The sequence below is a fragment of the Phoca vitulina genome, unplaced genomic scaffold, assembly GCF_004348235.1.
Source record: "Phoca vitulina isolate PV1807 unplaced genomic scaffold, GSC_HSeal_1.0 scaffold10, whole genome shotgun sequence".
Lineage (NCBI taxonomy): Eukaryota > Metazoa > Chordata > Mammalia > Carnivora > Phocidae > Phoca > Phoca vitulina.
Genome location: NW_022589713.1, coordinates 6,226,450 through 6,252,218, shown reverse-complemented (window position 1 = coordinate 6,252,218; position 25,769 = coordinate 6,226,450). Strand labels below are relative to the sequence as shown.

At 37.6% G+C, this 25,769-nt stretch overlaps 1 protein-coding gene across 15 annotated transcripts in view; it reads left to right on the top strand.

The window, feature by feature from the left end:
- The window catches only part of MBNL1 (muscleblind like splicing regulator 1), a 202,955-nt gene that overhangs the window by 125,453 nt on the left and 51,733 nt on the right, over positions 1-25,769 (top strand). The window contains exon 1 of one of the 15 annotated variants that reach the window (XM_032408426.1): positions 17,930-23,649. The exons of the other annotated variants lie outside the window; for them this stretch is intronic. The gene's annotated coding sequence lies outside the window, so the exon portion shown is untranslated. Of the gene's footprint in view, positions 1-17,929; positions 23,650-25,769 lie in introns of those variants that run through there. 15 annotated transcript variants of the gene reach the window in all.

The following is a 25,769-nucleotide window of genomic DNA, read 5'->3' as shown; positions in this document are numbered from 1 at the left end:
TCTTTATTTTTGTTTTTGGATTGTTTTGTGGTTTTTAAAATTTGTTTTCTTTTGGCTTTTTTGTTCGTTTTGGTCAAACATTCAGATGAAGATGTTAAAGTCCCCTACCTCTGCTCCATTTGAATTGCTGATGGACTCTAATTTCCTTAAGATAGACCAAAGTCAGTGACATAGGATGCTTACATTATAAGGCAATTAAAGACCTTCTAAATAGGTATCATTTTTTTGAAGATTTTATTTATTTGACAGAGAGAGAACAAGCATGGGGTGTAGCAGAGGGAGAGGGAGAAGCAGGCTCCTCGTGGAGCAGGGAGCCCATGTGGGGCTCAATCCCAGGACGCTGGGATCATGACCTGAGCCGAAGGCAGACGCTTTAACAACTGAGCCACCCAGATGCCCCAATGGGTATCATTTCTAAAAGCAAACAGAGCTTAAAAACCACAGATTGCAATTCCCAGGCAGGGTGAGCTAATGTTAATTCTAAACAACAAGGAACTCTACTTAAAGATTTCTAGGTGTGAGGATTTTTATACCTTCGTTCAATAGCACATTTCATGTTGTATAACCTTGAGATCAAGGAACTCCTTCACTATCCATCACTTACTATGTTCTCTGTGTTTGAGCACACTCCTTTTGTTACACGCTTGAAGTTTAAAAGATGCGTCATAAAGTATAAAAATAGGAAGTGCCCACAAAATCCAACATTAACAGTTGTAGAACATATTGGTCCTTGAATGCCTAAAATAGTGCCTGAAATGATCAGAGGAGGAAAGAAAGTAGGATAATTTGAGAATTTGAAACTCTCCTTATCTTCCAAATTGCTCAAATTGAACTCTTTCCTTGCCTCTAAGTTCAGAGTTTATCTTCAGGTCTAACTGGTACTGAGCCAGATAGAAGAAATGAGAGAAAGAAGATAAGACAGAAAAACAAGAGTGTGGATGGAAGAACTTTGAGATTATTAACTGATTACTAGGCACAAGCCGCTAAAGAGGTCTTGAAAGAGTTTTTATAGCTTTTGCCTCATCATCCTTAGCCCCCAAACCTTGGCTAAATCTATCTGGAGTATTGTGAGCTTGAATAAAGACTATTTCTAATACCTTACTACATTATATTAAGCCCTTCATATGGGAGTTACTACATTTTCACATGCTATATTTTCATATGGCTTTTACGCATTTTCCTGTATTGAGTTTTTTTCAGTCATTTATGAGTGTTTATGCACTTCAAATGTGTATATATATTCCACTGCACATTTCTCTAAGCATCTACTATTTTTTCCCTCTGAATATTGATATGTTTTTGTTTGGCATTACACAGTAAGATTCTTTGAATAGTCAAAATATTCATAAGAAAATGCTTCCCTACTTTTAGGCTAATCCAAATGGCAAAAATCATACATTTTTTCCCAAGTTAGGATTTTACAATAGGTATTTTCATTATAACAAGTTTTACATTTACATTACATTTATATAACAGCTCTAAACTCTGCCCATATTCAAAATTATTTGTAACAAAGCCTGTATTGAAAGATGAACACATCTGGAGTTGGAGAAATATGTACAAATATGGGTATATGGGAAGGTAGCAGAAGTTTATAGGTTTCCTTGCTAGAACCACTTCTATGTATTTTAGGCAGAGAGTAGAAAAATCCCAGGGCATATTGAATTAGTATGTATCCTTTCTTGCTAGAAAATAAAAATAAAAAACCCTACCTATAAATGCACACTATTATTTTAAGAAAAATTCCTGTTAACAGTTGGGATATTTTAAATTTTGATATAATATAAAAAGATGAACATGTTTTGATTAGTTACTTATTAAAACATTATAGCAGAACAGGGGACCATATGGTATGCTGTTTACTGGAAAAATCACTTATCAGAAAAGTCATTTTGGGGATGATCTAGCATATTCAATAGTTAGCAAAGTTTAATTTAATTTTCCACATTCATATTTTTATGAAAATTGGCCTAATGGGCAAATAATTACTTTTTCCTTTCACACATGTTAATTTCCACATGTGTTTCTCTAAAAGGTGTGTGTTCATCTCTTTGATTTAAAATGTGATCTAGTGTAGCTTTTTAACTTAGTAGTATTGGTATTTCTCTAAGATGCTTAACTTCATTTCCAAATGATCAACCCAGTCAGAGTTTGAAAGGTTTAGTTGTTTGATGTCAAATAATTGATTGACTTACTACGTTGTATTTCAACTGCTCTTTGACACCCTAACCTGCTTCAGTACAGGGATCCTATTTTTTTGAGGCCAGGAACATATTAGGCATTTGGTATATTTGTCAATTGATTTAGAAACAACCTTAGTGTAACTAAGTAGTCATAACACACTCCTTAGTTACCCCAAGGAAGGTATATTTAGACTTGTTTAGTAAGCAGAGGTGGTAATGTTTAATCAAGTAAGCAATATAAGTATGACATAGTTTGCCTTTAAACCCACTTGGCAATAGAAGGAGCCAAATGGAAAACTAGCTGACCGTTCTTACCCTGTTTGTCTTACGCAGTGCTTAAACCGAATGCCACTCAAGACAATGATTTATTAAGGGAAAGGAGACATTTTTCTTTCCTAAAATCATAATGTAAAATCATGAATGATGACTCTATGATAGAATATTTGTCCCTTGCCACATAACATTTTTAAAAAGGGACAAGAGCTGAAGAAATCATACACTGTGTTCCTAAGAGGAACTAGAGAGAGAATGGAAATAAGACTTTTCTGCCCCTTCCTTTTAAAGCTTCAAATAATTTGAAATGTGAAAGAGAAAATAAAACTTTGGAAATCCAAAATAAATGGGAAAACTGCTTTTCTAGAGGCTCATTTTCATTTTTATACTAATTCTCTTGTCCATGAATGCTTTGGATATGTATCCTAGGCAATAATGCAAACTGCATTATATCTTTAATATTTTCCATTTTGAAGCTAGTTGTCCTCAATGGCAGAATATAAGTAGGAGTTGGATAGGTGCCCTGTTTTGTTAGCTCTTCTTATTTCATCAGGCAGGATCTATCTCTTACTTATTTTCCTTGCCATTTATTTATTTATTTATTTATTTATTTATTTTAAAGATTTTATTTATTTGACAGAGAGAGACAGTGAGAGCAGGAACACAAGCAGGGGGAGTGGGAGAGGGAGAAGCAGACCCCCCTTGGAGCAGGGAGCCTGATGCGGGGCTCGATCCCAGGACCCTGGGATCATGACCTGAGCCGAAGGCAGACGCTTAACTGACTGAGCCACCCAGGCACCCCTTTCCTTGCCTTTTAAATTCAGTTTCCGTTACCCTAATATTTTCTGCAACTTTATTTTGTTTTGTTTTGTTTGCTTTAGCATTCTTAGTTCTATAATGCTACTTTATTTTGCCTGTCATTGCATACTTATCAGGGTATTTCCACATAGTATTGAGTCTCCCGGTTAACCTCTCCTTCAAGGAGTGGTTCTCACCTGAGAGACAGAGGGGCCACCCTTCCAGTCAGCCCCAGAAGGGAAGACCTGCTTGGTGTCACCTCTGGATTCCAGAAGCCCATGCAACAAGGGCTGTCTTTTAAGGTGGTATCAGTGTTTTGTTTTGATACAAGTTTCTACCGAATTTCTCTAAAATCTCTATTATTCACCAGAAGCCTCTCCATCAGACTGCTTGCAAATAATGATTTTGTACAAACTGACTTGCTTTTGGATGCTTCGACAAGTCCCACCTTCTGTAACAAGTAGTGCAGTGGGGTGGAGCGTGGCATTCCGCCTTAACTTGGGGATTCTTTTGAAGTTCACAGAACTGCTAAAGAAGTTCTTGATTTGGGGGTGGGGAGGGGAGGGGGGTTTCAAAGGCCTCGGTGTTTTATTTTAATTCCACATGTGCAGTTTTCTGGAGAGTGAATCCATAGCATACAGAGGTGTCTGTGACCCTCCGCAGCTTAAGAGCTGTTTATATGCCCCGGATAGAGCCAGAGAGTATTCTGAAAGTAGTGAAGATGTGAAAACTTTTGGTTATAGAGAAATACTGTTTCATGAATAGAGAATACATTAGATTAAATTAGATGAGCTGGTGTAAAGGATGCATTGTAACAAGATCAACAAAGTTTTGTCATCCTGTGGAAGAGCTGCCACGGGACTGATTCCCGAGTGCCCACTGTTGAGTTGTTTTTGGAGGAATCCTCTGGGCAGTTCTGCCTTGTATTGATGCTGAGGCTGGGAGACGGATGCTTTTTACTATGTAGCTGTGTTATGATACACTTCAGGGTTCTTTTACCTTGAAAACTATGTTGTTGTCATGTAGGAAAAAGAACATGAACCAAAGTGGTTTAGAGAGTGTCCCTTTAATTTGTGACTAAGAGGAAGAGATTTTACCTTCACTTACCCTTCAGATTCCCTTTTATGTGATGGCCCTTGAGCAGATGTATATTGTGCTCATAGCACCTGAGTAGATCCATGCCATTAAAGGGAGGTTTGGATTTATTATTCGTCAGACTTATTATTTAGTTAGATTAAATGAGAATTTCGCTTTGCAGCGTGTGTTATTTGGGTAACGGAGTAACAAACATTTTTGTATTGCTTTTCAAAATGTAAAATGTAAATAATTTGTATTTGAATTATTATAGACACCCTATGCTTAGTAAACAACAGAAGTCTATGTTTTATTTTAAGGAAAGTTACGCTTGAGAGGGGGTGGTAGATGGAGGTTGGCTCTAGCCAACTCTGCTCGGAGGAAATGCTTCTTAGTGGAGTGGCTACCTGCCATTGTACTTTTTGTCCGTATATCCGGGTATACTAAAAACTTTAAAAAACATTTCTCATATGTCAAAGAACCCCTTATCCCCAATGAGTGTTGTTCCCTGTTTTTTGCCTGGCTAGAGAATTTTAGAAAAATAATTGAAGATAAAATGTATACAGTTTGAAAACAATACAGACTAAGTTCAAGTGATTTTTAGAAGTTACATTTTTTTGAATTACATTTCACTGTCAATTTAAAAACCATAAAACTTAATGACAATAATGGTGATACCCTAAGAGCAACCCATCTTAGAAAAAGAAGCTGAACAACAGATCGATTATAGCTACAGTGTTTTACCATCCTTGTGGGCAGCACTGACATGGTTGCTGGTTGTTGATCCAAATCAGACACGCACCCAAGCAGGTTGTTTTCAACACTCACTGGCAGGTGCAGAGTTTATATGATGTTTGCTTTCCAACTTTGATTTTAAAACTTGAAATCTCAATCTGCAGAGGGAGGACCTTATTGCTAGATGAAACAGACATTCTTTTGTGTTGCTTGGGAAATGTCTAATTTTATAAACCCGTGCTGTCAGGTGTTTATAATTCTGAACTTTGTACCATTAGATAGGCTGTGTCCGGAGTTGGCCAATTGTTTTTCTGAGTATCGCTTGCAGATTTGATTCTTTAGTGGGCATGTTCTCATAAAGCTTATTTAGATAATTATTATTTACTCTTTAGGCCTGAAAAGAAGACCAAATAATGATGGTGTAATTTTCAGAATTACGTATGCTTTTTAATGTAAAGCAAGAGAGGTTACACATCTCTAGTAGGAATCTCAGAAAGCGAACTCTATTTGGTAGCAATAGTTAGTTTCAGGATGTGATTTGCATCTGTGTTGTAATTTGAAAGGTAAATAGCTTAAGGTTTTGTTTTTTTTAAAATGAATTTGTAAGGAATTTTAAAATACATGTTTTTTTTTTTTTTTTTCAAGAATATTTCTTCTTGTATTTAGGCTTTTCTTAGGTTAAATCTTCCAAGAGCAATTGTTGTCTTAAATAAAGTACTCTCTAGCCCTCTTTGATGGGAGAGAAAATGTTCACAAGGGAAGACAGAGGACAATTTATAGGACTGGTACTCTCATACACTTTGTAATATTTTAATTCAGATGATATTCTATGATTAAGAAAATTAACCTCCTCTTTCCTAACAACTACTTTTTTCATCTAAAATATACTTAGTTAGAATCTTTCAATTATAAATAATCATACCATTTCTGAATAATCAAAGGTGTACAATATTAATGTATTAATTAAGTATTCTATCAGCACCTTTCCCACATGAATGGATAATTCTATGCTCAACTGGTGAAGGAATAAATAATTTTAATTTTCATCAGTCATAGGATGACTTCATTTTATACATAATGAATCATTTCACATCATAATAGATTGAGCCTTTCAAAAAAACAAATTTTAAATGTGTCACTTGCTTTTTACAGTGATACTGAAATGAGTATAATCTGGGAACTGCATGATAGAATTTCTACAAAACGTTAATATTTATCTTCTGGGTCACCACCTGAAGACTAATAGCACTATGTCCAGAATTCTTGTCATAGACTATGTTAGTAAAACAGTAATAAAAGTGATAGAGTAGTTCACTATTTTATATCCTGTGGCTGGTTATGGTCATCTGGCTAGAGTCTAACCCATATTAATCCCTTGAGTCAACAGTCAGGAACATTCAATGATGTACTTAAAATACTTTTTAACATGTGGTATTTAGAGTGTTTAGAATGTCAAAGGATCCTTTGTAATGATCTTCCCCTTGAGCAATTCAAAAGATATTTTAAAAGTTATTTTTCAAAGAGCACAGTATTTGAAGACTTTCAGAAAACATAAATCTAGTAGAGTACTTTGGAAAAAAAAAAGTTCAGTTCTAGAAAAAAAAAAATCACACCATACACTGAAGTGATATATTACTCAAATAATCTATAAAAAATTCAAGAAAACAGAGTATGTGTTCATTTTTGGTTGAGAAAAGGGACTTTTTTTACGAACAAGAGAATGTTTGATGCTCCCTTAGGGAGCTACACTCCTCTCTCTAATTGTGTTTTTCACATTTCGTGTTCAAATGTAAGTGACTAAAGAGAAAGCATGACATGTTCATATTTTTCATAGAACATATTAAAGCCTGTTTCTATGGCAACCACTTTTAATTGGCAAATCCCATTCTTGTCAGTACTCTCAAGCTTATTTTTCTTGGGTACGTTGAATTGTTAGAAATGCTTCATGAAGTAAAAGTTCGATCTGGCATTGTTCTTGGGCACGGGTTTATTTTATTAAATAATTTAGCTCTAGCATGTTTGTGTTGTAGGTTGCTTTAGAGATAATACATCTATCCCGACAGCCTGTTGATTATCAAGAAACCTGCCGAGGATTTGGTGCAGACACTCAGATCAGCAAACTGAGAATGGCGACGTGTGCTAGTTCACATAGGTGAAGGAGGCAACTGTCTGACCTGGCAAAACAAACAGAGTTGGAAAAAAAATTAAAATCTTTTTGGGCTGTATTTCAGACGTTTAAAGCAGTGTTATCTGTGGTTCCTTGTGGCCCTGACTTTAATAGTATAGAGTAGATTGATTTATTAAAAACAAATAGAGTTTCCTGCTTGCTTCTCATAAATTTTATCTCTTGAATCAATGTGGTGCAGAATGTCGAAGCAGGTATTTGGTAAGTTGGTTTCAGCTACTGCAGTGTTATAAAAATAGATTAAGTAAACAGACACAGCAGGCCAGTGCAGCTTGGATTTTGAACTCTTCTGAGACCCAGTATAACTTTAATAGTTTATTGGTCTGGGGAGAAAGAAATATGATTCCCCAATGTAATTTTAATATTATATAATGAAAGAAGAATGATTTTACAGCATGGAATCAGGTGTTGTAACTATTATAATTCTTTCAGAGAGCTTTATCCAAAAGCTTCAATTTTTAAGCTATTCTGGTCTACTATTCCGGTCTTCTGTGTGGTATTTTGTTTTTTGGTTTTGTTTTGTTTTGTTTTTGCTATTTTTATAACACTGCGGTAGCATAACCCTGCACCAAGCACAAGACGGCATTGCAGTTGGTGTCGAATGTAAAACTGTTATTAAACGAAAGCTAAGAAAGCAAATCCTTGGAAAGAAGGGAATTGTCTACATTGAAGACTTGCAATATTAAAATTAAATTTGTCTTCTAAAAATTAAAATATGAAAGGAGTAAATGACAGTGTATGTTTCCTCCTTCAAAAGCCATGATTTCATATAATCAAGAACTGAAATATGTTTAGTCACCCCCTTTTAATTATTCTTCTCTGCTGAAGATTTTCTGTAAAAGTGTTCCTCCCTCGTATACGCTCTTTGTCTTATAAAAGTGTTCTCATTGCATTTCTCATTAACAGATGACTTTGTTGCTTTCATCAGAAGTCCCAGAAAGCATTTATGTCTGAATAGTTCAACCTCACCTTGTGCCCTTCTAATCCGTATATGTTTCCTGAGCAGTTCTGACTCTCGTAATATTAAAATCAAATATATAGAGGAAGTAAATTATGTATATTTGCTACCTATGGGCATAATAGGTATATACATGTACATGCTCACTGATCTCCAGTTGCCTGAGAAAGGTGATTAAAGGGTACAATTAATTTAGTTAAAGAGTGGGAAATCAGCTTACCAGGGCCATTCCAGAAGCGCATGAGAAAAGGAAACAGTAAGAGTAGAGGGCAGGTGGCTTACAGCTTCCTAACAGTGCCCTCCCTGTACAGGGCTGTACAGTGCTGCATTCTCTGAGCCACTGGCCCTCAGCATTGTTTTCTAGGCTAACAGGACTTCACCAGACCCGGTACATTCATGTAGTTTTTGGGTATCCAGGAACAATCCCAAAGATTCGTGACATGTACATGATTGTGTTGGCGCTTGGGAGGAAATTTGAGCCACGTGCTCTGAGTAGGCTTGGTGACTCAGCTAGAGAGGGCACCTAATTGGCCACCCACCTCAGTATGTCCTTGTTCACTGTTCATATAAACAGCAACTGATGAAATGGAGCATTGCTACGTTTGGGCATTTATAAAGCTCTGGGGGACATAAAGCTTTAAAATTTCAAGGATCATTTCATATCAGTACTGTACCAACAGGATTTGAAAAAATGACAAAGTCTAACAAAAATTAGTTAATGGTTTTTAGATTTTCGGCTCTCATAATCCTAGAAGTCCCAGTCTTATAATTGAGTGGAGCAATGTTCTTCCTCTGTCTCCTTTCTACTCTCAATTCCTGTACTAAGAGCATCTGTCTTGCTCATGGGTGCTTCAGATTCCCAGTTCATGTCTTACATCTACCTACCTACATCTGATCTGGGATTTATGTCTCTGAAGAGGTATGACTAGACACCTAATGAGAAAAAGACAGGGCTGAAGGGGCCATAGAATTTTCTGGGAAATGGCCAACGATTCTGGTTCAGAGACCTAGCAGTTAAAAGTAAGAGCTGGAAATCTGGAAACATTCACTGACAGCATTGGGTAGGTATTCACTAAACACATCTCATAGTCTACATGTATTTTACTTACCTAGGCGTATAGGTAAGTGAACTAATGGAGAGAAACAGTATCTTTATTACATAAATCATGCTCTAAAATAAGGGCAAAGGAGGAAGTTTAGATGGTAGTGAAGCGATTTCTGAGTTACTAGAAAATATGACTATAGATATTAATAGATTAATAGTAAACCTTTTGTGGTTTAGAACCTAGTTCACTTTCATTTATCCTTCCAAAGTCACATGAAATATTTCATAGACCTTGAATAGGGATTAATTTCCATATGTGCCCTTTGTATATGTATGTATATTGATATCTCTGTATACAGATCCATACACAGGCATCCATCTCTGTCTCTTATATATACGTATCTTTCTGCACACACAACCACACACACTCACTTACACACATACACGTGAATGGATATAAATGGGGGATAGTCCTCTGGTGACTTAGTCTGAGATCAAGCTTTTGGAAATAAGACATGGTGCTTTCTTTCTTGCAGTGAGAAAGCACACCCAAGTAATAGTAACACTGATCCTGGGGATACCGGATTCAGGGAGAGGGCTGGAGAGCACAGGCAAGAATGCCCTTGTCCTGCAATCTGTGGAGCAGCAGAGCAGGGGCTGTGACTTTATGGAAAGCCGCCCTCCCCCCACCCCCTTACCAGAACAATGAACTGAGCCTTCAAAATACACTCATGTGAGAGACTGGAAAACTTTCACCTAACAAATCCGGATAAACTTATAAGAACAACAACTATATTCTGCTGGTGTTCTCTAGGTACTAGCTATTGGCTTTACACACATTTTTATTTAAATCCTCATAAATCCCATTGTCAGGTAGATAGTATAGTTACTCCCATTTTATTGATGAGGAAACTGAGGCTGAGGATTATGAGTTATGCACAAGGTCACAGGGCTGGTAAGTGGCAGAGTGGGATTTGAACCTTGAACGTATCTTTCTGCTTTTTGAGCACCCACTATGAAGCACTGTCTCCTTTATCAGTTTTTTTCTTTTCTTTTTTTTTTTTTTTTAAGATTTTATTTCTTATTTGACAGAGAGATTGAGGGCACAAGCAGGGGGAGAGGCAGAGGGAGAGGGAGAAGCAGACTCCCTGCTGAGCGGGGAACCCGATGTGGGGCTCGAACCCAGGACCCGAGGATCATGACCTGAGCCGAAGGCAGACGCTTAACCGACTGAGCCACCCGGGTGCCCCTCCTTTATCAGTTTTAAAGGAATTTTGCAACATACTGCACATACAGAGATCTTTCTTGGAGAAGTGAAAACCTTTCCTAGAATGGTTAATGATGGTCCCAAATTTGAAATACGAAGTCTTCACCACTAGGAGCAGATATGTAACTGTGTAAGCTTCTGTTCATAGATTTCTGACATTACCCTTCAAATTCCTGACCTTCTTGCCACGTCTCCCATTTTTTTCTTTCATATCCTCATACCTGTAAACCTTCCTCCTTCTGACCTTGTCATTTGCATTTAAAAACTTGGTTCATGCAACTTTCCTGAAAATCACACCTGAAACCGCAATGCTCCTTACAGCTCTAGAAGGCTTTTGAGAGGAAAGCTAGCAGTATGGGTCGGGAGGGGGGTGGGGGGCCTTCATTCTGCAAGCTTTTTTATTCTCCGGGCATTTGGCTCCTGCCTGACATGGTTTTGTTTGTGCAGCATTTTGCTAAATATAGGCCAGGCATTATTTCAGTGGGGTTTTCTATATGAAACCCCTTGGCATAATTCATGATGAAAACCAGGGTACATCTGAGGGAAGAAAATCAAATTTGATCGTCAAAGTGCTGACATCCTAATGGGATGCCATGAGAAGTAGCCTACGATTGCCACAGGCCCACAGAACCTGTCTGTCCCCTTCCCATCCCCAATCACAGGGAGGCAGATTTTTAAAATTCTGATGAATTCTTTCTGATTCTATTTTGGTGGGGGGGAAGGCTAAGTTTGCAGGGAATCAGAAAGTAGTGGCATTCTCTTCGCTTTTATCATCTGAATGAATTGCGAACGGTTTTTAAGAGTTTCTTTTACTGAGCATGGGTTAGGAAGAGAGGGAGCATCGTGAAGTCCCGTCATTTGCTTAAAAAAGAAAAGTATGTTTACATTGTAGAGGCCATTGAGATTTATAAATAGCAAGATAGCAAGTAATAGCATATAACCTTCTTTCCTCTTCATATGATGTGATAGAAATATCAACAAGAGGTCATTAAAGATGGGTCTTATTTTTTAATATACAGTCCCCTGCTTAGGTAATACTGTATCCATAATAATAACCAGTTCACCTCTCATTGCTACATAATGCCTCTATTAAACGTTTCAGAGCTTCTGACCCAACAGTGAAGAATTGTAATTGATATGAGAGCCATTGCAGTGGTGTTCATGGGGGCAGAGTTCAACTAATTGAGTCCGTTGTACATATTTACATTTCATGTGCTATTTCAAAACTCAAAAAATGAACGGAATGCTTTTGAAAACCAACATACCTATCTTACTTCAGCCTCTTTGAATAAACAGCCCTCCTAGAATTTCTGCTTTTGTTAAGCAGCAACAAGAAATATAAAACATTTGAAGTGTTAATCTTTAATTTGGGGAATAATATATGTTTGCTTTAACATTTCTTCTTAACCAACCCGTTTCTATTTTTGGCAAAATTACATAAGACACACACAAAGAAAGAACATATATTATAAAAGTAGCATTTCAGAATATTTCAGTGTACTGCCAATACTATCGTGTTCTTCTGAAAGGTAGCTGTTCCCACTTTTTGCAGTAACGTAAGGGAAACTTCATATAAGATGCAAAAATATTCCTGAGAATTCATCTGAGTAGAAACTCCCAGAGCCCCTTATCTGTTTTTAACAGGAAACATGCCTGTGCAGATGGCCTGTTGAATTTTCCAGCATTTTACTGTGGTGTACAATTTGTTGCCTGAGATCCTAAGTTTCTAGAATGGTGTTATCTTATCTCTTTGAGGTGCCTCCTAAAAGGAGTCCAGAATCCTTTGCCTAGATGCCAGAGAAGGTGACAGAAGTCCTCTACATAAACAAGGCAGTCCTTCCCACCCAACTCTTAGTGGGCTGTCTCCCTGTCCTGTGTCATTCCTACCTCAAATCCCTCTCCATGTGTGCCTGTTTTCTAGAGGTCCTTTCTCTGAGATCCTAGAAAGCAGTGACACTGTATTCCCAATAAAGTAGGTACAGAAGGGGATCATGGACATTGGTTGCTTGTCAATCTGTGATGGCAGGTTACAAACACAAATTATCTTGCAGCTAGAGTCTATCCTAGACGATTGTTTGATATCCAAGACTGATCCCATGTTCCAGAGCACTATTAAGGAGCATGATAATTCTAGTCCCTACCACAAAATGGCAACAAAGAGCTAGAAGTCTATAGAACCATACTGGACTGCTAGGTTAAGAAAGCCACCGACTTACCTTTTCAAGAGAATGAATGGTCAGGTGGAATATGAAGCCTCTCCAGGTCTGAAAGAATTTCCTTTCACCATTTGAGCCCAATTTTATCCACTCCTCTTTTTTTGAGGATGTTTCTCATGAAGTCAGATGCTGCTGATCCCTCCTACATCTGACTCTATTTATCAGTAGGAATTTGCATTTTATATTTCTTTTTCTATCCTCTATCACCCAGCATAATGATAAGCTATTAGGCAGCCAATATACATGGATTAATAGATAGATGGAAAAATAGGAAATTAGCAAAATTGTAGATCTAGGATCCTCTTTCCTATGTATGTGCAATAGTTGGCACAGTGAATTTGAATGTTACTTATAATCCATCAGTTCTTTGTAGAAATTGTTTTCTCAAGAGTCATTTTTTCCCTCGGAATTCTCATATGTATCACTTTTAGTAGAAAGTATAAAATTATTTTAAATATTCTTTTCTAAGGACCTCACCGAAAAAAATGGTGCCTAATTTATAGAACTTTTCTAACAGTTATTGAGAGTAGCCATTTTTGTATGAATCTATTTTTATCACTGACATTCAATTCATCCTACATGGTTTTCCAAGATGAACCTATAGCTTTTAAAATCAAAATTACCAGATAGATTTTCTTCACAATTTCATCCAAAGTGAGAACTACGGAGACCTGCTATTATCTTTATAGTGGCAACACTAATACTTCGGGGCAAAATTGAGATTTTTCCAAAGGGTAACGTAGACAACTTTGTTTGTGACAACTTTGTTTATGGATTTCACACAAATCGACTATGACATACCGATACATAGTTCATAACAACTGACGTAGTCAATTGTGAATAGTCAATTTGTGTGAAATCCGTAGTGTAACTCAAAATATATTGTGGTGACAGCTATAAGAAGTCTGTCTGACTGTACTTATATACAGTGGAAAGAGTCCTTAGAGATTGTTTTCTTAATTGCTGCATTTTAAATACTACTGGCTATTTGAATTTCAACTTGATATTATCTTTGTTCTAAATACAGCCTGCCAAATTTGTTTATATAGTACCTATAAATCAGGCAGATGAGTTTCCGTTGCTTTAATTGTTCTGTGACTTTGTATGAATTAATTTCACAAGATCTCAGAATTCCTGTCAGCAAATGGGAGAAGAGGTTAACAGTATTCCCATCATGAAGTCGTGGGGAGGATAACGTGAGACCTGTTCTTTCTTTTAGCTAACAGTGCGGCTTACTGTGAGCTAGGGGAAATAAGGCTTTGCCCCCATGGATCTTACATCCCTAGTGGAATCAGTCAGTAAGTGAACATATAAATCAGCAATATAACTGTAGGTATGACCAGTGCTATGAGGAAGATAAACAGGAGCAACAGTCCTGTGGAGGCTGGTTCTGGGAGGACTTTGGTTGGGTAGGTTATGTTTACTGCTCTGTCTGGAGGAGCATAGACAATAAGTGGTGATATTTTTCCCCTTATTGTCCATAATTAATTTTCTTACTTTCTACTTAACCATTGTGTTCATAATTTATAAAACAAAAAATATGGATAAGTAGCTTTTATTTTGTGACAGATGTTTTTGTTTTATAAATTCAAGATTTCAAAGCAGATATTTTGTTGCTTGAGGGGTAATGGAGTGACTAGGTACATTTTCATTTCTTCACAGAGTAATATAAATTATTGTAAACTCAGATATCATGGTAGTTCTGATAATTGTTCAAATCTGTTTTTCTCTTCTCTTTTGGTATATAATAAATTTCACGGAGGACATGTGTGCACTAGCTTACCTTTAACCCACTTGAACAGTTTAGTGCAGCTGTTTTGTCTTGGATTGTTGGGTACCATAAAACCACAGGAACAGCCATTACTCTTGTTTAATGAGTGCTGATCTTTCTATATCCTTATGACTTAGGTCTTCTTCACCATGGAGCGTCTTCCTGAAATTCAAGTAGTCCTCAGCAAAGGCATTCAATGAATGGATTATCCTTGCTTATATTGTAGATTTCCTAATTAAGCATTTAGGTTACTTCCACTTACTTCACCTTGTCAACCTTAAACATTAAACAACGAAGGTTATGGAGCAGCAAATTAGTTTATTTGGAAACAGCAGAGGGAGGAGTTGCAACTCAGAATAGGAAAACTCTGCAAACCATTGGCAAGTCTGGAGAGCAATGGAGGAGAGCATCCCTTTATAAAGGAAAGGAGTAAGTTGGGAGGCGTTTTTGTGACAAAAGTTCACTGGAGGAAAATGAGAGTTCCGGGTGGTGGCTTCTCATTGGCTGCAGACCAGGGCAGCTTGCTGTTGCCAGGCTGAGAGGAAGTCTTCCTTCTTCCTGCCAAACTATGCAGGCTGGGCTCGGTGACTGTACATGAGAGCCCCCTCCCCTTAATGGCTTCCCAACTCCATTTTGAATGAGTTTTCCTTTCCTCATTTTCACAGCCTTTACTCTCTGAATGTACCTCCCCTGAATAAAGCCTTCATCCCAATCAAGTTGGTTTAACCACTGGCCATCGAATGGCCCAAAATTCCTACCTGGATGCTATTTTACCTGTTAGGTCCTCTGGCTCTTTGGATTCCTGGGAAGCCAGCTGTGTTGTAGAGGACATAATCCTCCAACTTGGTATCAGACCTGAATTTGAGACTTAAACTTTATTTGCTACTTCGGTAATCTTGGGCAAGTCATTTAACTTCTGTGAGCCTTAATTTCCCCATTGGCATAACATGGTTAATACTAGTTACTTATACAGTTATTGTGAGGTTAATTGAAAATACTTGTGAAAATGCTTGACTCTAGGCATGTTTTCCTCTGCACTTTGTCCACTTTGGTAGCACTTCATAGTATGAAGGACACTTCATAGTATTGATTATCTGTTTTCTGAAATATACCCTGTGGCAGGCTTTATGGTCCACCCCGCCCCACCCCACCTTTTCTTTTCATACTATTTTCACACGACCTTCCCTTTTGGTTTTTGGGTGTTTTGATAGGCAGTCAGATAAAAGAGAAGTAGACTAAAATTCTCAAAAAGGGAATTTGGAGATAATCTCTTTATTTTGATGAACAATCTATCTGTTCATTTGTGTGTGCAGTGTTTTATTTATGAAAACTGAGGTATAAGAAATGGTCTGTGGTGAATTGACAGATGTTTTTACATAGTGGACCCATAGATAAACACTGAGGAAAAACATGGGGGGTGGGGTGGTTTATAACATGTTTTTAAATATATCATTGGAAAGACAACAAAAGGAGAAATGACAAAGTTTCCCACAATAAGTAGTGAGCTGGTAGGACTATACAAAGAGAAAACACTGTAAGGCAGTACTGTTAAACCCGTGTAGTAGTAGTGATGTGCTGTTAAGAAATGGATGATCTGCCCAGAAAGCAGTTAACAGTACCACTGGTGTTCCAACTGTTTAAAATTGATCAGGGACCACGAAAAGAAACTCATGCTTCACCAAAGAAAAATATCTAAACATCGAAAAACTTAAACATTATGGGAAAAAAAACATTGCAAAATATAAAATAAATAAAAAAAGGAAAGGAAACTTTGAACCTTATGTACCGAGCAAATGCCAGGTCTAGCAAACATAATTCTAGTCTTAGATTACTTATTGATTTAAAAACAACAACAACAACAACAAAAAACCCACAAAGAAATAGTAAAATATAAAAACAAATTAATGTTTTATAGACCCTGGGAAAAAGAATTTTCAGCAAAGTACAAAAATTTAAAGCATTCCTTTCTTTAATTTTGTAATTCTTTACTGTGGAATAGCTCAGAATGTCACTTCTGTTTTAAATAACAGAACTGATAACTGAGCAAGGAAACATAATTTGGATTATAAAATTTTTGCTTTAATAAAAATTCCTTAAACAGTGAAAAAAAAAAAAAAAAAGAAATGGATGATCTAACCTGAGAGTTTCCCCAACTTTAAAATCTGTCAGTTAAGAACATCATCATTTTGGGAGCTGTTTAGTCTCAAATGATAGTTGATATGTTTTGAACATAAGTAATAGAGCTGTTGATAATTTGTAGTTTTACTTGAATCTCTTTAAGGTGTTTCTTGGTCCTTCCATGGTACTCTGTTTAACCTTTCCCTAAAATAACTGCATTGACTAATGCATTATAAATCTTTTCCTGCTGCGTGCTGCATGGACTCCAGTAATTTCATCCACTCACTCAGGATGGCGGGGGGTGTGGTAGGGAGGGACCTGTGCCCCTGCCCCATATAAGCTAGTTTCTCTATAAAAACCCTGGCAGTTTATAAAGTAGAATACTGCTTTTAAGAGGAATTATTTTTTGTTTGTATCAGTCCATTTGATTATTAGTTTTATTCTCTTTCAGAGATTAATATTAAAAAATAAACTGCCTTACTAAATGGTCCTTTTCAGAGCACAATTTATTTAAAAAATAATCAAACCAAAAACAGTTGCCCTAAATCAGTACAAGAGAAAATTATTGTAAATTAGGAACCACAACTTTTTAAATGAAATTTGAAATTATTTTGACTTACAGGTGAGTGCTAACAATGAAATAAACCAAAACAAACAATTTCAGAAATAGCTAAAAATAGTTGCACATAGAGACTTAAATGTATTTTGGATAATGTGAAACTTAATCACATAATTATGACTCACTGAAATCGTTTGGGAAAAATTGTTTAGAAGGTAGGAATATATTGCTAATTCTTATTTTTTTTATGTTAGTGCATTTACTACACCACTCTAGAACAATTCCATTTAATTTTAGAAGGGCTTTTCATATTTGATTTCATGATATTATAGGATTCTTTTAGGGTGGATAGTAAAATTGTTATTTTCAAATATTTTAGATGAATATGTCACATGCAGAAAAGCTACATTAAAATTACCAGTATCAGCTACTGGTAGAATAAAAATGAGGCAAACATGAACTTTTTTTTTTATTATTATTGTTTTGGGTTTTTATGAAATCAGGAAAATTGTAAAGTGGTTATTCTATCAAGAAATACTACAACAGGGGTGCCTGTGTGGCTCAGTCATTAAGCGTCTGCCTTCAGCTCAGGTCATGATCCCAGGGTCCTGGGATCAAGCCCCGCATTGGGCTCCCTGCTCGGCGGGAAGCCTGCTTCTCCCTCTCCCACTCCCCCTGCTTGTGTTCCTGCTCTCCCTCTCTCTCTCTGTCAAATAAATAAATAAAATCTTTGAAAAAAAAAAAAGAAATACTGTAACAGGAAAGCAAAAGTTAGTTTCACTTTATTGGTATGTCTCTTGAGCAGTGCTTCAGAATTTTTGCCAAGCTACCTACCATATTGAAGTTTCTAAGTAACCTTTTCCAATCTGAGTAATCCATATTACAGTTACTATTTACTCTTTTCTGATGTGATTGTAGTGTGGAGTCCAGTTTTTATCTTGGCACAAGGAAACAATGAAACAGAATAATGGACTAATGATTGAGCCAGAAATTTGCTCTTAAGTTGCAAGAAATTGTAAAATGATGAAGCTTAATTTGGCAGTTAGTCAATAAGCAGTTTTTAAAACATTGCTAGGTGTTGAAAAAGCACTGTTCTATGTGTGTTTGAAAGTTAGACATATAGTTAATGTATGTTCTATGTATGTATGTCTATTAAACATGTATTATATATATAGTATATAATGTACATCTTGCTTTATAAGATTCCTATATGACTTAACACCTGTTATGAGCCTGATGCTATTCTAGGTATTGTTTTGGGAATGCAACTGGAAAATAAACAGTCATGGTTTTACTCTCATTGAGTCTGGTCTAGTGAAGGAAACAGGCAGCTGACATGTAATTATGATAATGTGTAACGAATGCTCTGGAATCAGCCAGAAGAACATTAAACAAAGATGAAGTTTAAAAACAAAAACTTCCTGAAGGGGGGGACATTAACAGGAGATCCACTCTTAACTCTAACTACAAGTTAGCCAGGCCAAAAAAACCTGGAAGGGCAGAGTATTTTGGTAGCTGGATCTACATGGTCAAAGTGATATCTTGTGAAAGACACTGAACTTAGTTCAGTTCGCTATGGCTGGGGGGAGAGAGAGAGAGAGAGAGAATGTGTGTGTGTTAGCACGTGTTAGAATAGGAGTAGGGGGGAGATTGTGAAAAAGATGGGTCTGGGAGACTATTTGAAGAATGGTCAGGTCTGTGTTAGCTCTTGCCTGGACTGTTAAAGTAATTACTTCATTGGTCTCCCCTGCCCGGCTCGTGGCCACTTCAGGAGCTCCCGCCCTCCTGTCTGATGAATTCATGAAGTACAGCTTTGCCTATGTGCTGATAACGGTCCCCGACCCCAGTCTCAGTGGCTCTCCCAAGTCTACAGAAGGAAGTAGACAATTTGTAACTCAGTTTTTAAAACTGTCCCCAAACTAGAGTCAGCCTATTTTTCACACTTCTTTCTCACATCTCTTATTATAAATGTATTATTTGTCATTGATGCTTCAAACTATGCTCTTTCCTCTACCTGGATATCTTTTGTAACTCTTCATGTTTAAATTCTACCTCTTCTTCAAAGCTATTATCTGATTCTTCTAAATGGAAACATTCTCTTTTTCCTTCAGATTATGAGAACTCTTTAACTGAGTGTCCCTTATAGCACTCTTTGCCTTCCCTCCTTATATTCTAGTTATTTAGGTGCATGCCTTATTTCTCTTCATGAAATAATGTCTGATTCATTTATTGTCTCCACTGCCCCACAGCACTGAGAGCATGAGAGGCCTCAACAAATGGATGATGAGTAAATGTATAAATGAGTCATTTCAGAAGGTAATAAGATTTAAGGTGAAGTATATTCAAGGCAACCCCTTGACAACAATTGACAAGGCAACAGCTCTCCTCTCCTCTCCTCTCCTTTCTCATCCATTCGTTGCCTATATTCTAGCTTACTTTTCAGTTTGATTAAGAGACAGTGAATCAGTTGTTTTGTTCTGCTTTCTCTTTCATCTGTGTCCATGTAGGTGTGTCTGTGCGCATGCACTGTATTTCTTATCTGATATATATCTAGCTCTTTTAGAACAATTTCATAGACTCTGTATGCTCTGGTATTATTGCAAGAAACACAAAAGAAACCTTCTGTTTAACTTTTGATAATTTCTAATGGGGTGGGACATATCAATTTCCAATTTCTCTCTGTGGATTGTTGTAAAATCATGTGTTGCATCTGCAAGCAAACAGCAACAACAAATTAAAGTTACCCCCAGCCCCTAGATTGTCTAGGCCATCCATACCCTGCCTACCCATCAGTGGGATGCATGGGGGCTCTGACATGTCTAGTATTTCCTAACTTCATTGCTTCACAGTGGTAGGGCCTTACATCGGATATTTAACCTCTGAAAGCTTCTGTTTCCTCATTTGTTATAGGAGGCTAATAAGAATCACTTCTTGGGATTGTCCTGCGGGTAAATGATAGATAATATTGTGAGAGTTAACGATAGACATTGTAATTACACCTGAACAGGACACAGAGGAGGTCACCATTAGGGTAAGGATTCTATCCATTGTAATGGTCTTCCTAAGCAAATGGTAGTAATCCTGTGGAGACCTCATATCTTCTTATTTGAAAATTTACAACATGCCAGTTTACCTCCATAAATATTTACTGCAGCTATGAAAATTTTAACTTGAGCATAGGCAACTTACAATTGAGTCGTAAAAGCAATACTGTGAAGATAACTTAGGAGCCCACCTAAGACCTCTAGCCCTCAGTGGATGAGAATGAAACTAAACTATATAGGAGCTGTTATTAGTAATCTAAAATGCCATCAATATCTTTGATACACTCTTTCTTTAGTGTACTGTCAATGTTGAGTATATAACAAAAATACTTAAGGGCTCTCATGGGTACATTGATGACACGGATCCTTTGACTCCCTTTTCCCATGAGCTCTTTTGCTTCCTATGAACAAGGTGTTCAGAAGCAGGTGGTGCTGGTCTGAGGCACCGAGGCCCAAGGGAATGAAAGGTAGTAGCTCTTTTTGTGCAGTCCTTGCCCTTGAGCGCCCTTTCCACCACTGTATAGGGAAGGAGCTGTGAGAAAAACAGACAGGTTAGAAACAGAAATATCAGTCAAGGGATAGTCAGATAACATTAGCAGTTGTCCTGGAGTCATTGGCAAACACTGGGTTTGCAGGAACTATGGAAAAAGTTGTGATTGATGTGTAAGTGAGAATGTGGATTGGTATATATAGACTAACCAATGGTCCTCAGAGAAGCAGTCATTAGAATCATCTGGGAGCTTGCCTGGGACCCAGCCAAGATCAATGAAATCAGAATTTCTGGAGGTGGATGCTGGGTATAGAAGTGTATTATTTATAATGTGCAGCCATGGTTGAGGACCAGTGACCTAGGCCTTACGGTACCATTGCAGTGAAGTGATAGCTGGGACACGGGAAATGCCCTCCTGTCTCTTAAATTGCTTATTCATCCTACAAACATTTACTAAAAATGCTTAGGTTGCTCAGTTAGATTTAGCCCTATCTTTAACAAGTTCTTAATCTAGAGGAGTAGACAGACTTGTGGAAATTACCTGTAATACAATTTGACAGGTGCTGAGTTCACTACTGTGAGCTTTCTCTCTCTGGCAAGAAAGTAAAGAGGAGGAAGGGAGGGACAGTGAGAGAGAAAATGTCCCCAGAAAGTGACATTTGAAAGGGTCACCTCTCACAATTAAATTTAACTTAAGAAAATGATTCCCTATTATTATCAACTCCTTTTAAAATACCGATGCCCCGTTTCCTAATGGTAAGAGAAATGAGCATTAGTTGGCTCTTACCTTGGGCACTGGGAAAGCTTTCTCACAGCCACTCAGGAGCTATGTTACTTGGATGCAATGTCACCGATGAAGGTACTGTTGAGCTAGGAGTTGAGTACCTGCATAAGGGTCACATAGCCAGTGGGCAAAGAATTACAGTGAATCCAGGTCTCCTTGGCTCTAGATGCGTGTTTTTTGTGCTGGACTGTGTACATTGCCATCCTCGGCTACTTAGAGGCTTAGTGTGAGTTCATTAGAAGCTAAGATTCTAACTCAATGGTGAGCTGAAGGACTCTGGAAAAGGGGAGGTTGAAGGAAGAGGAGAAAGGGTGCTTTTAAGCTTATCCAGAGAAGTGGGACTGAGTAACAGGAAGCAGGGTTTGCAAGGTTCCAGGGATGTAAAGAACGTACTTAGGAGAGTGAGAAAGGCCCAACGATGTCCATTTATTGAGTACCAGACCATAATTGAGGCCCTTGTATACATTCTTTCCTTTAATACTTACATCATCCCTAGGATGGTATTCTTATCTTCATTTTTATAGAAGAGGAAGTTGAAGTTTAGTGAGGTTGAATAATTAACCAAAATCTCACTACTAATAAGTATCGAAGTTGGCATTTGAACAAACAACTCTGGGATTCTAGCTCATGTGATGTTAACCATTGAGCTGGGGCTCAATTGCTTTTTTATGTCAAGTCCTGGGACATTTCCTGTGTGCAGATTTCTAAGGCCTGAATATGAGAAGCTTACGAGCTAAGGATACAGATAAATCCAACAAGTGACCATATTCCTTATCTGGGTGGGCGGAGCAGAGTACAAAGATGGGGTTGGGTAACAGTAGTAAGAAGTTACCTGAAACAGATAGGGAAGAAGGGAAATAAAACTGATGAAGAGAAAATGGGACTATAGCATGTGAGTTGATAGAGGTCCTGGAGAAGATGCCGAAGGAATGTTTGAGAACGTTATTGGACAGAATATCTTACCTTCTGAAATACAGGCAGGACTCATTCACTGGCAAACAGTTGTTGGGCTTACTGGCCTGGCCCAGAGGGTGGGCACGAGGGTGAGACATGACACTGCCTTCTGGAGGCAGTTGGCATGGAGGAAAGATGTATAAACAATGCACAGTAAAGCCGTGTGACTCTGTTAGGAGAGAAGCATGCACAAGGTACCAAGGAAGGTAAACAACGAATCGCTGCCAACAAGCACTTGCTTTAGCCAGAGGGAGGGAGTAAATTCATGCATACGTTGCTTTACTCACTGCATCCAAGCCTGGTGTTTAGCAGACCGGGCTTTCAGCCTAAATGTTGTTGATACGATAGCAAGAGAAAAACATCAGGTGACAGCAGCCTGTGCTTTTCGAAAACTCTTACGTTCACATTCCGGCTTATTAAAAAACGGTGTTGCCATGCCGGGCGTTCTTGTGAGGCCCAGCATCTCTGTACTTTTCATCTTAAATAAGCACTTAAGGATATGCTCTGCAGCCTCTGATTGCCTTTTAGAACAGAGCAACCTTGTGATGATTAAGCTTTTTCAAGTGCCTCTGTTTAAGTGATGACTTCAATACCCTCCTGCCTTAAAAAGAGTCTTCTTATAGATGCCTGTAAGAGTTTCATAATTCACAGACATCTCGTTTCACTTGTTTGTTTATTGTGAACATGGATCCTTTCTCAGAAAGCTACTGGAGAATACTAGAAACATGAATTCTTTCTCAAAATTCTTTCCCCAAATTCCTGTTTTATTCCCAATGATGATTTTTAAGTAACTTTGGTTGAGTGTCATTTCTTTAGATATTTGGGGACATGCCTTAGAGAGTCGGTGGAAGTGTCGGGGGGTGGGAGTGGGGTGAGAGAAGGAGCCAGGCTCAGATAGCCTGTGTTGTGATACTGCTTTTTTTTCTTCAGGAGATTTTTTTTCACCCTCACTGCCTGTGCTGCTGCGGTCAGCATCCAATAGAGACGTGTTCTGGGCTCATGAGCCAATTGTCTTTCTCCTCGCTGCAGCCTGAAGTCTGAGAGAGGGCTGATGGCTGTGAACAATTTTAGCAAATTGTCATGGGGATGTGGGGGGAGGGGAGCGCTTTCCCCACAGGAACAGAGCCAGTGTCATTGAGCACATTTTGTTCAAGTACAAAGTTGACCTGTCTGAAGGAGACAGTGGCCAGCAGTGGTAAGGACCTTTGTCGCCTCACCCTTTCTTCGTGCTCTGTCATTGTTGTTTATGGGAAGAAGTAGCACTTAATCGCTGGACTTGAGATCAGATCTGTGAGGTCAGCAAGCGACAACATTTGTTTTCAGTTAGGGAATCCCAGAGGTTAACAGAGGAGTCTGAATGAAAAATTGGGGGAAAGAAAAAGTGTTTGATATTCGGCAAAGACGATGATGTCTCTAAAAGATTTAAAGAGCAGTATAGTGTAATAATTTCTGCATGCAATTGACAAACAAAATTTTGGACATCTGTTACAGTTGAGAAAATTAAGCACTAATCCTATGCATAGTATACACTATCCCAACTAGTGGACTTGGCTGAAAGATTTACAATGGAAATATTGAAATGGGACTTTAAAAATATTGCATAATATTATTCTTTTAAGTTTATCATAACTAATAATGAATCTTATTTTAGGTATGTAAAAATAGTGTTACCTTATATTTTTAGGAATGTGTATCTAGAAGGTATGAGCATAGCAAATGCCTCATATAAATACAAGGTGGTAGTGTTATTAAACTGCACCAAGATGTTTTACCTCTTTGATTTTCTTTAGTTTATTTTATATTGCTGAATAAAAGACTTATTCCTTAAAACCGGCCATCCTCTCTATATCACTAACTTCTATTTTTCATTTTATATATATAAAGAATATAGATACACATTTATATATGTTTATATAAATATACATTTATATAAACATATATATTTATATATACACTTATATAAGTCAGTAAATATATATATATAAAGAATATATATATTCTTTTTTTCTATATAAAGTCACCTTTTCTGTATATGTGATATATCCATTATTCATTGGTATATCCATTGTTATATCCAAAAATCCATTTGTGATATAACCAAATCACAGAGGCCAGTCAGGGGAATCCATAGGTAATCCAAGAACCTCTTGCCTCGCTAGGTGTCTTGTTGAAATGGGTAGCGTGAAGCAGAATTTTAACTTGTCTGGTGTTCAGTTATTTTCTGCTGTTGACCCTATAGTATAAGTCCTGCTGAAGGAAAAAATAAATGACAGATAAACTGAAATTTATAAAAGAATCTAATGCTTTCCATTACACTTTGGAAATGCCATGTGGGTTAGTCTTCTCCAAAATCAGTTGTTATATTGTGAAACATTTTTTCCTTTGTAGACCTCAACAGAGATGGAAGCATTAATTTGGCTCTGACCTATTCTGGTTAGAGTCATCTATGTTTTAGTGTGAGTAATGATTAGAAAAACATACATACATGATGTAAAAGTGATCATCAGCATGAATGAATCTCTCTGGCATGGCGGTGAACAGTGCCAACTCTGTATTTAGACTGCCTTCATTCGGTTATGTGCCCTTGGACAAGCAGCCCCCTCCCCACACCCCCACCATCTCCTCCCCACATACCTTTGGAGGGGTATTTAAAGATGGAGGGCTTTTGCGTTGCCAATGCACTAGGACTGTAAAGGACTGTTTAAACAAGTCTTCCAAAAGATTGTTAAGGAAAAAAATTAAATGCAATTGACTTGAGACATTTACCTTCTTTTTACCCTCAGGAAATCCTTAGAAATATAACAGATATAGTCATGTGGTAATCCAGCTAATAATGGTGTGATGATGAATTGGGTACTATTTCTAAAACATTTTGTATTTCTCAATTGGAAGGCATGTGCTACAAATAGAGCACTAAATTTTATTATGTCAATGCTAGGGTTTTTAATTATTAGCCAAGATCGAAGAGTGTCTGATTTGGATGCCATAAAACTTCAGAAGTGTTTCTGCTACAAACAGTTTAGAAGTCTGACAGTTGCTGTACCGAAAAAATAGTGAGGCAATTGAAAAAATAATAGAAACATAGTGACCTGGCATTTCCAATTTTATGATGCCATAAAAAAGCAGCCAAGAAATGTTGGACTGTTTAATGATGCTGGCACCTACCAAATGTCACTGGGCTTTCACAAGGTCATGGAGACTCTGGTTTGACTCAGGGATGTTGGCCAGACCCATGTTGGGAACGGAGGAAGACTGTGGAATAGGGACAGACGGTAGGTGCCAATTAAACCCTTCACTTAACTTCATACAGTAGGC